The following is an 11,502-nucleotide window of genomic DNA, read 5'->3' on the forward strand; positions in this document are numbered from 1 at the left end:
CATTGAGTCAGCGATGCCATCCAACCATCTCGTTCTCTGTTGTTCCCTGCTCCTCCCACCCTCAATCTTTCCCAGCATCAGGGTCTTTTTCCAATGAGTCGGCTCTTCGCATCAGGTGGCCAAAGTACTGGAGCTTCAGCTTCAGCAACAGTCCTTCCAATGAATATTCAGTGTTGATTTCCTTTAGGAATGACTGGTTTGATCTGGCTGTCCAAGGGACTATCAAGAGTCTTCTCTAGCACCACAATTCAAAAGCATCAATTTTTTGGCACAGGAAAAAAACCATAGCTTTGACTATACAGACCTTTGTCAGCAAAGTGATGTCTCTGCTTTTCAACACCCTGTCTAGGTTTATCGTAGCTTGGGTGTCCATACGTGAGAGCAAGTTGCACAGAACTCCATTCACACATTCATGTACAAACCAATGAAAACTCGGTAAGTAAGTGTTAGTCACTCAGTCGTGTCCAACTCTTTGCAACCCCATGGGCTGTAGCCCACCAGGCTCCTCTGTGGGCAAGGGATTCTCCAGGCAAGAATACTGGTGTGGGTTGCCATGCCCTCCTCCAGGGGATCTTCCTGACCCAGGGATCGAACCCGGGTCTTCTGCATTGAAGGCAGATTCTTTACCATCTGAGCCACCAGGGAAGATCTTCAGTAAGGTCCCAAGGTCTAGTTAACAGCTTGTACTAAGGTCGGTTTCCTGATTGTAAGGTGTCAGCACTGGGGGAAGCTGGGTGAAGGGTCCACAGGACTCTCTGTATTCTTTTCACAGCTTCTCATTTCGAAATGAAAAGTTTAAAGAAAAAGTTCAGAGAGGGTCATGAATGTGTCCAATGCCACCCAGCAAATCGAGAATGAAGCTAGAGTTAATACCCAGGTGTCCTGATAGCCAGGTTCTTACTGATCTTTCCTAGAATGGCAGGGTGGGCAGGCACTTGGCAAAATAAAAACAAGTGAGTCTCAGCGATGGCAGCGTGAGAGGGGAACCAGCGGAAGCGGAGATGACCGTAATAGTGACCACACTAACAGTGATGACCACAGTTTCTATTTAGTGAGGCCTGACACCAGGCAAGGCATCTTGCAGGCAGCCTTAAATGCAAGACTCCTGTTCCTCACCGTGCTCTCCAAGGTCACACCAACCAAGCTGAAACTTGAACCCAGGGCCCAGTGTCAGCCCCTCAGGCCTGTCCACTCTCCAAGGGGGGTCCTGGCAGACACGAGGGACAGTGGGATGACCGATGACCCTGTCTGGGGTCCTGGCAGCTGTCCAGGGGTGGCTTTAGCGCCGAGTGGCCCTGCCCACCTCACGTTCACCCACGAGCCATCCTGATGGAGGTCAAGGGCCAGGACAAGGAGGTGTCCAAACAAACGAGGGAGTTTCACCTGAGGCTGTGAACGCAGGAGGAGTCACCGGCCAAGGAGCCCCGAGTCCTCATCGCCAACCTGCCGCTGTGGGCTAGATGCCTGGGAAGAGCTCATCCCTCTCTGGCCTCAGGTTGTATCTCAGAAAATTCTAGGCGGGGGGCTTCCTGCTCAGATTCCACATCTTCTCCAGGTGGGGATGTTTATAGCTCCCCAGACAGCCTGACCCATCCATGTCTGTGTGGCCTGGATGACCCTCTACTGCTGGGCGGGGCCCTGTATTACTGTCTTCTGGCTGTCTTAACAAACTGTGTGGCTTACAATAACACAAACGTAATCTCTCACAGTTTTAGAGGCTGGACATCTGAAATCAAGGAGCTGGCAGGGCAGCGATGCCCCCACAGTCTCCAGGGGAGGATCCTTCTGTCCTCTTCAAGCTTCTGGGGGTTCCAGGTGCTCCTGGACTCACGTCAGCATCCCTCTGTCTCCATCTTCACCTGGCCTCCTTTTCTCTGTGTCTGTTATAAAGATGTTTGTCCTTGGATTTAGGGCCCACTCAAGCAGTCCAGAGCTTCCCTGATGGCTCAGTGGGTAAAGAAAATCCACCAGCAATGCAGGAGACACAGGAGATATGGGTTTGATCCCTGGCTCAGGAAGATTCCCCTGGAGGATGAAATGGCAACTCACTCCAGAATTCTTGCCTGGAGAACTCCATGGACAGAGGAGCCTGACATGCTACACCGTCCATGGGGTCACAAAAGAGCTGGACACGCCTGAGCACACACACAGCCTTTGCTGAGGTCCCACCATGCACCAGGCATTGCTAAGCCATCATTGCTAAGAGTAGGTATTTAACAAAGGAGGAAACTGGGGCTCAGAGAGGGGAAGTGAGTGACCCAGGGTCACACAGCAGTCATGCCTCAGAGACGGAACTAGAACCCAGGCCTCCCAATCCTAAATCCCAACTTTCATTCATTCACTTTGACCGTCTACCATCTTTGACCCAATCATATTCTCATTCTGGACTCAGACACGCCCACCCCAAGGACTGTGACCCAAGCATCTACTCCGGAGGTTGGCACACCACCGCCCACCGAGCGCCAAATCCAGCCCACCGCCTGTTTCATTCTGTTTGGTTTTAACAGAGCTATCAGTTTATTTCATTCTATTCTGTTTTAAGCCACAGCCGCATGTGAAACGTGGAATCTGAGTTCCTCGGCCAGAGATCTAACCTGTGCCCCCTGCAGAGGCGGCACTGGAATTGGAAAGTCTTAACCAATGGACTACCAGGGAAGTCCCCCAACACCTGTTGTTTAAAAATTAAAGTTTTATTGGAACACAGCCACCCCCGTCCTGTTACATATTGTCTTTGACTCCTTCCATGTTCTAGTGGCAGAGCTGAGTAATATAGACACTCCGAAACCGAATAGATTAACTGGCCTTTTACAGATTGTGGCTCAGCTGGCAAAGAATTTGCCTGCAATGTGGGACACCTGGGTTCGATCCCTGGGTTGGAAAGATCCCCTGGAGAAGGGAAAGGCTACCCACTCCAGTATTCTGGCCTGGAGAATTCCACGGGCTGTATAGTCCATGGGGTCACAAAGAGTCGGACACAGCTGAGCGGCTTCGCTTCACTTACAGATAAGTTTGCTGAGCCCCGCTCTGCAATTAAGGATGGTTGGATCCTGGCTTCATATAATTTAAGGTAGAAGAATGATGCCCATAGAGGGGCCCCTTACCCCTGGAGCCCATGGACTCCCAAGGAACGCTGCTGAGATGAGGGGCTGCGGGTGGGGGTGGCCAGGACAGGTGTGCCTGGGTGGGAGGGGAGGGACAGCTGAGAAAGACTCATTTCCTGCTGCAGAAACGTCTCTAGTTTCTAGACAAGGGGAAAGCCTGAGGCTCTCAGCTGCAGTTTCTAGACAAGGGGAAAGCCTGAGGCTCTCAGCTGCAGTTTCTAGACAAGGGGAAAGCCTGAGGCTCTCAGCTGCAGTTTCTAGACAAGGGGAAAGCCTGAGGCTCTCAGCTGCCTCTGACTTTTCAAGCCTGCTGTTTCCCCCACCCCCGTTTTCCTCCTCTTCCAAGGCTTCTTTGCATTCTAGAAAACGTAGCCCCTGCCCTTCTAAGTCACCAGGGCCCTCCAGCCCCCAAGGGAGCTCTGACTTGGGAGACAATGAAAAGTCGGTGAGAAACCCAATCTGGGGCTATCAGGTGGGCAGCTCGGTGGAGGGGGTCTCCTTTCTGGCCCCCAGACAGGTCGGATCCTCTTGCCCCCTCCCAGACATCGCATTCCAAGCACCAGTTGGATCCTCTCGGCCGAAAAGAAAAGTCCTTCCAACCTTGCAGGGGTTCCGAAGACTTTTTTTTTCCAAAGTAACCCCCCAAACAGTGGCTTTTCAAGCCACACACAGACTGAATCAAGCGTCATTTGTTTCCAGAAGGCCGAGGGGCAGCGGTTTGGAAAAAAGAACCTTCTCTGTAACTCACGGGGAGGCGAAGGCGGGGTCAGAGGGCACATTCCGATTGCTAAGATGCATTGACAAGAGCCCAGGCCCCCCTTGGCCCTGCCCGGAGACCTGAGAAAGGGGAGGGGTCCTGGGGGGGTGCACAGGGGCCTCAGAAACGCTCCCCTGAGTCACAAAGAGTCGTAGGGTGACCCCTCCTCTCTCGCTGGCCCCCCACCTCCTACAGATACGCCCAGAAAGAACCCCCAGGTCTGGGAGGAACAGAGGAGGGAGGTTTAGCTGTGACATTTTTTTTTTTCTCAATGTTGGTTTGGTCTGTTGAGTTTTGCCCCCAAATGTCCAACTGGAAGCACAAGTGATGAGCCATGGTGAAAGCTGGGTATTTTTCATGACCATTTGCAACGGGGGAATAGATGAGGACCGGGCTGTCGTGGACAAGTCCACGCTTGGCTATCGATGGCTGGGCGGCCTTGGACAGCTGTCTATACCTCTCTGGGCCTATTTCCTCGATGTCAACTGGGATCTGGCCCTGGATCTGGACCATCCACTCAGATGGTGACACCGGGCGAGGCCACGCACAGACCAGATGCTCTGAGATGGTGACTGGAGGCGGGGAAGACTGAGGGACGGGGGCTGAGCAGACGAGGGCCCGGTGGGGGCAGGGGGGACCCAGACCCAGGAGGAAGGGCTGGCCTTGCACGGTGGAGGGGCTCAAACGGAGACTCAGAGCACCGTTTGTCGCAATGCTCTTTCCAGGGGGAAACCGAGGCCTGGGCCACACACCACGCGTCAGTGAATGAACCCCTAGCATCACCTTATACCCAGCCCCCCGTGCTCCGCACTCACCTTCTCCAGGGGGCACTTTGACCGGATGCCTTGGTCCAGCCCTTCAAGGTGGGTCAGAAGCATCATTCCACTATAGAAAATGGGAGGAGGGGGTGTGCCTAAAAAGTTAAGAAATGCAGAAAGAAAGGTTGCCTTTCTCCCTACAGAGAATAAGCATTCGCAGCCCACGAGTTCTGGCCTCGGCTCAGCCTAGCAGGGTGAGTGGGAAGTATCACAGCAGCACGTGATGCAAGGTGAATTCACAGGGGTGTGACTGTGAGGTCACACCAGGGGCAGGGCGGTCCAGGAAGCCTCATCTCCTCGCCCTCCTTAGGCAGCAAATCCCCACAAATTCCCGGGCAGGATGGGGAACAAGGGGACGGAACGCCGGGGAGACGTGTTGGGCCATCTACCCTCTTGGGGCAATTTCATCATCCTGATAACTCTCCAGGCAGGCTGCTGATGCTGTGCCTTCCAGACCCAGGCTCTCAAACAGGCTCTGAGGGAGGCCACTTCTGCCTTGATGAGCCCGTTTGCCCATCAGCCTGTCCCAGGGGTCTACTGAGGGTACCAACTCCCCTGGGAACAGCGCTGAGCTGGCAGAAGCAACGACAATCTTCTTTGCTCCATTTGGGAGACATCTGGTCCCCTCTCGCTTCCCGCCTCCCGCAGAACCACGTGGCCTAGGGTGTCCCCCAACAATGAGATGTTTCAAACTCACCTCTCCTGCAAACCCTCAGGAACCAAGCTCCAGTGCTTGGGAGGAAAAATGGGATGATGGCTCCTCCCGGGATCTGAGACCCCGCCTCCCCAGGACATGTACACTGTCTGATTGCCTCCAGTGACATTCTCAAGGTTGGAAATGATAGGAAGACCCCACAGAGGTCAGCCCTGGCCTGGGGCTCCTTCCTCGTATCGTGGCACGTGTGTGATCTTTGCTTCTGCACAGCGCCCGGGGCCTGGCCTGGCTCACTAACCACGGGACCCCCTTCCCAGTGCTTTTAGAGGGAGGCTATACCGCCAGCCACCCTCAGGGTCCCTGGACTCACTGCATCTTCCCGCCCAACAAAACTGTTCCTGATCAAGCCAGTCCTCCCACTCCTGGACCAAAGCAACGACCTCAGTTCCTACCTGTGTGTCTATCACCCCACTTGGAAGCTCCTTCCACTAGGAGCTGGTGCTTCCCAGACGCTCTGGACCACTTCTGTTTCAGCAGTTTCCCCACAAGCTACTTCTGAGCCTCTGCCAGCAGGGACCATCGCAGTTCCAAAGTTGAGCTGATGGGAGGACTCTGTGGCTGTGAAGTGGACTCCGGCTCTAGGTGGCTGTCAGGATTAGCACTGTGAAAAGGGGCCCTGGGAGATTCTAACGCTGGCCTAGCATATCAGGGAGTGTGAAGGCAACACCCTGAAAATCAGCCTCACACATATATGCAAATGAATGGCACAGCCCACCGCAGCCTGGTCCACAGCCCTTCATAGTTTGCAACATGTTTTTCCTTCCTTCATGAGAGCTCCCTGGCTCTTCTGAGCAGCTTCCCAAAGCAGGGAGGACAGGAATTCTCATCCCCACTCAACAGATGAGGATTCTGAGGTTCAGAGAGAACCAGGACTCAGGTGAGAAAGGTGTTAGGCAGGAGGCAGGGGGAGCTGCTGGAAGCCCTGTCTCAGAGGATCACATCCTGGGTCGGCTATGGATGAGCTGTGTGACATTCAGTAAGTGGCTTAGCCTCTCTGTGCCTTTATTTGCTCATCTGTCAAATGGGGATACTAAGAAGTTCTTACCTCTTGGGGTTATGGTAAGGATGAGATGAGTTAATAAACATACATCACTCAGGGCCTGGCACATGGTAAGCAGGAGAACAATTGCCTATTATCATCACTGTTATCATCATCCCAGCCCCGCAGCCGACCAGCAGCAGGGCCCCAGGTGAGTCCTCTCTCCCCTCTGGGCCTCAGTTTCCCCACTGGCAGGATGACCCCTGATGGTCTCTAACAGCTCAGCTGTGTCCACAGCTCATGCTTCCAGACCCAAAGCACAGACCAGAAAGGGGATAGACAGTGGAGCCCCCAGAACCCACAGAAGCCCACCTCCTCCTTCCTGGGCCTCGGCTTCCCCCTCTGCTGAGTGAGGAGGGGGAAGAAGCACAGAGCCCTGTGCATACACTGTGACCTCACCAGGGTCCCAGACGGGAGTTCTGAGGGAAACGGAGTCACCGGCGTCCACTTGCTCCTCTGTGGCGACCCGGCTGCAAAGCCAGGGCAGGGTGCAAAGAGTTAACCGCTCGCAGGCCATGTGAAAGGAGCCCCAGGTACCACCTCCGGACCCCCATTTCAACAGCCAGAGCCCTGAAAAGAAGAGCCCTCATGTTTGCATTGGCAGCTGGGCCAGTGGTGGGAGGAATTGCCGCCCAGCAGGGCCTGGAAAAGACTGCTCATCTCACAGCTGGGCCAGGCCAGCCTCCTCGCTGGGGTCCCTGTGCCACCTCCTGCCACCCCATTACCTAAGCCCCATACAGGACATGACCACATGGCCCGGGATGAGGGGGCGCAGGCGGCCCAGACAGGGTGGCCATTCACGGAGCCGCCCTCAGCCTGGCTCAGACGCAGCCCTGGGCACTGAGCAAAGGAAGGGGTTCCAGGAAAGAAGGGCACCCGGTGGGGGTAAGGGGCAGAGCAAACCTGGCCGGGCACCCCACACAGAGCTTCTGGCCTGGGAGGACACGTGACGTCATGGGGGACGGAAGCACAGGGTGACTTAGGAGTGGGGAGAGCTGACCCTCCCTCACCTGAGCCCCTGGAAACAGGGCTTCACTGAGGGCCCTCCCCAGGGGTAGGAAGCAGGAGGCTGAGCCCATTCAGGAGCTTGTCCTGCTTTGAGGAGCATCACAGAGGCCGCAGAGCCAATGGGTCATGTGGTCTGGCTATTGAAGGATGGAAAGGAGCTGACCCACGAGACTAAGAAGAGAAAGGTCCTCCAGGTGGAGGGAACCATGTGAGCAAAGGTTCAGCCATGCAAGACCTTACCTGGGGCATCGTGGTCTTTTGAGTGGGAGGGAGGCGGGGGAAAGAGTTTCCCTGCAGGGCACTGGGGTCTCAGGAGGTCTGCTTCCATGAGACCTCCAGCAAGCCATTTTGCCTTGCCTCAGTTTTGGCATCTGTACAATGGGTACAATCATTGGATTGCAGATATAGTGAAGAGTTTCTGACTCACTAGGGCTTCCCTGGTGGCTCAGAGGTTAAAGCGTCTGCCTGGAATGCGGGAGACTGGGGTTCGATCCCTGGGTCAGGAAGATCCCTTGGCGAAGGAAATGTCAACCCACTCCAGTACTCTTGCCTGGAGAATCCCATGGAGGGAGGAGCCTGGTAGGCTACAGTCCATGGGGTTGTAAAGAGTAGGACACGACTGAGCGACTTCACCTTCTGACTCACAGTAGGCCCTCACAAACCCATGGGGCTCCCTCTTATGAAATTCTGGGTCTCCATTCAAGGCACTGAGGCAGGGTTCAGAGACTGGACTCTAGTCCTGCCCCGTGGAACCACACCGGCAGTCTCTCCAGCCCTTGATTTCTCGTGTCTGAGGTCAGATTGTTCCCTTGCTCCTCAGCATCCTCACTGACAAGCCTGGGATGAGCAATCAGAAGATGCATTGCCAGTAGGGGAATTTCTGTGACTACTGGGGCCCAACCTGGGGCTTGGGGTTGGAACCAGCCTGGGTTCAAGACCTCACGGCACGTAGTTTGCCTCTCCGTGTCCCCAGGTGTCTCTCATCTGTAAGATCAAGGCCGTGGCAGCACCTGGCCACCAAGGTGTGTTGTGGGTGAAATGAACTGGACCAGACGGGCCTACGGGGCTCCTCAGCCCCTGGGCCCCCGACTATGCGGGCTCGTTCAGTCATACTGATGCTGGCAGGCCAGGGCCCACATGGAAAACCACCGGTCTTGTGCACATAAAGGCTGGACCTAGTTCCGAGGACATGGGGCCTGTCCCTCCAGATTATCGCTCTGGTCATGCTATTAACAGATCATAAGAGTAATAACTGTCCCCCTCCAGTGAGCACTTCTGGCCATGCAGACTCTGGAATTTGACCCAAACGCTTGTTCCCAGTGTTATACCAGGCCCAGGCCCCCACATCAGCAGGGGCAGCCCTGACCTTCCCAGGACTCCCCTCACCTGGACTGCTAGGACCCCAGCTTAGACCTCTCAGACAAGTGTGTGTTGTGTGTGTATTGGTTGCTCAGTCATGCCCGACTCTTTGCAACAACACAGACTGCAGCCTGCCAGGTTCCTCTGTCCATGAAATTCTCTAGGCAAGAATACGCAGTGGGTAACCATTCTCTTTCTCCAGGAGATCTTCCGCCTCAGGGATTGGACCTGAGTTTTCTGCACTGGGGCTTCCCTGATAGCTCACAGTTGGTAAAGAATCTGCCTGCAATTCAGGAGACCCCAGTTCGATTCCTGGGTTGGGAAGATCCGCTGGAGAAGGGATAGGTTACCCACTCCAGTATTCTTGGGCTTCCCTTGTGGGTCAGCTGGTCAATGTGGGAGACCTGGGTTCAATCCCTGGGTTGGAAAGATCCCCTGGAGAATGGAAAGGCTACCCACTGCAGTATTCTGGCCTGGAGAATTCCATGGACCATACAATTGCAAAGAGTTGGACTGAGCGACTTTCACTTTCACTTCCTGGATTGCAGGCAGATTCTTTACCATCTGAGCCACCAGGGAAGCCCCACCCCCACCCCTTCTCCCCACCCCCAGATAAGAAATGAAGAAGTGAAATCGCTCAGCCATGTCCGACTCTATGAGTCCATGGACTGTAGCCTACGAGGCTCTTCAATCCATAGAATTCTCCAGGCAAGAATACTGGAGTGGGTTGCCATTTCCTTCTCCAGGGGATCTTCCTGACCCAGGGATCGAACCTGGGTCTCCTGCATTACAGGCTGACGCTTTACCGTCTGAGCCACCAGGGAAGCTGCAGGCAAGGAGGAGGCTAAACAACAAGCTGCTGGGGAAATGCGAGCTGGTTCCAGGTCCCATCCCCTCCCACCTGCCCTCAACCCCCCTCAACCCCCTCTACCCCATAGCCCAAAGACCTCTGAAAAGAAATCGCTTTATCTCCTTCCCTTTGTCCCACCCAGGGCGGGGCTGTCGTTGGAGCATCTTCTCTCTCCAGACAGGCTCAGAGCCTTTCCCCTAGGAAATGTGCCAACCAGTCAGGAGATTTGGACATTCATACTCTCCTTCTGGGCAAAGGCCAGCTTTCTGGGCTGCACATGACATCCTGGGCCACAGGTAACATATCAGAAGGATTAGAGCCTAAGAAGGAAGGGAAATGCATAAAATCAGAATGCAAGACAGTGGGGAGTGATGGGGACTGGGGCCAACTGTAGAGTACCACTCCAACCTCTAGGCGCTACTGCCAGGCAGAAATGTGCGCCCACAGTACCCACTTCTTCTTAGTTCTTTGAGAGAAGCTGGAAATGTAGAATTTTCTCTGTTTAAAGTAAGAGTTGCTGACCTTCTAAACCCTCTGTGGGCCAAATGAAAAATCGCTGAGGACTAGATACGGCCAGGAAGGTCATAATTCCTGACCCTATTCCAGGCTAGAGTGTTCTGCAGACCAGGAATCCACAAAATGACCCCTCATTAAAGAGTTCCCTGGTCAATATTGCTGGGCAACAAAGGCATTCTAAACCCCCTCTGGGTGTCCCAGTGTGCATTAGCATATTAAAGGCTCTGGAAAGGTCTGCAGGAACCAGACCTCATGAACTCTGTGAAGCCCAGGAGAGTATGAGTGACCCACAGGGCCTGTCCTGAGTCACAGCCTAGAGCTGCGACTTCTGCAAAGTGCTCACCAATTCAAAGGTTCACGGGCCCCTGGGGTCCATCTGAGCCCTGAGTTAGGAAGCTCCTTCCTTCATCTGCTGGCCGAACAATAGCTATGGAGATTGTGCTGGGCCAGGTTTGGCGTGAACCCCAGGGACCTGATGCTCGTGTCCCTGCCCTGCCTCGTGGAGCCCACGCACAACTGCCCCTTCCTGTGTCCAGGTTTGCCCTCTTCAGCAGCTCTGGGTTTCCCATCACACAGCACTGATGCACCTTATATAAATACAAAGCCTTTGTCAGCCAGAGACAGGAACTGATGGACAAGCCACCAAGACCTGGTTCTAGCCCAGGGCTACTTTGCAAACACTGTGGCACATCAAGACAACATTTAATCAACAGTACTGACTGAGCGAAATCAAAGGAAATTGGAAGATGAAATTTAAAGATGCTTGCTCCTTGGAAGGACAGCTACGACAAACCCAGACAGCATGTTAAAAAGTGGAGATAACATTTTAACAACAAAGGTCCGTAGAGTCAAAGCTGTGGTTTTTCCAGTAGTTGCGTATGGATGTGAGAGTTGAACCATAAAGAAAGCTGAGCGCCGAAGAACTAATGTTTGCGAATTGTGGTGTTGGAGTAGACTCTTGAGAGTCCCTTGGACTGCAAGGAGATCAAACCAGTCCATCCTAAAAGAAACCAACCCTGAACATTCATTGGAAGGACTGTTGCTGAAGCTCTAATACTTTGGCCTCCTGATATAAAGAGCTGACTCCCTGGAAAAGACCCTGATGCTGGGAAAGATTGAGGCCAAGAGGAGAAGAGGGTGACAGAGGATGAGATGGTTGGACGGCATCATTGACTCAATGGACATGAGTTTGAGCAAGCTCTGGGAGATAGTGAAGGACAGGGAAGCCTGGCGTGCTGCAGTCCACGGGGTTGCAAAGAATCAGACACGACTGAGCGACTGAACAACAACTGACTGAGCACCGGCCAAGTCCAGGCAATGAGCTCAGTGCCAGGGGCAC

The 11,502-nt window shown here is 54.1% G+C and overlaps 1 non-coding gene across 1 annotated transcript; it reads right to left on the minus strand.

Moving 5' to 3' along the window:
• Positions 1-9,548: 9,548 nt before the first annotated feature.
• On the minus strand, positions 9,549-9,621 carry TRNAY-GUA (transfer RNA tyrosine (anticodon GUA)). Its single transcript has one exon. It is a non-coding gene; the product is annotated as a tRNA-Tyr (tRNA).
• Between the last annotated feature and the right edge of the window lie 1,881 nt (positions 9,622-11,502).

The sequence above is a fragment of the Bos indicus genome, chromosome 17 (assembly GCF_029378745.1).
Source record: "Bos indicus isolate NIAB-ARS_2022 breed Sahiwal x Tharparkar chromosome 17, NIAB-ARS_B.indTharparkar_mat_pri_1.0, whole genome shotgun sequence".
Taxonomy (NCBI): domain Eukaryota; kingdom Metazoa; phylum Chordata; class Mammalia; order Artiodactyla; family Bovidae; genus Bos; species Bos indicus.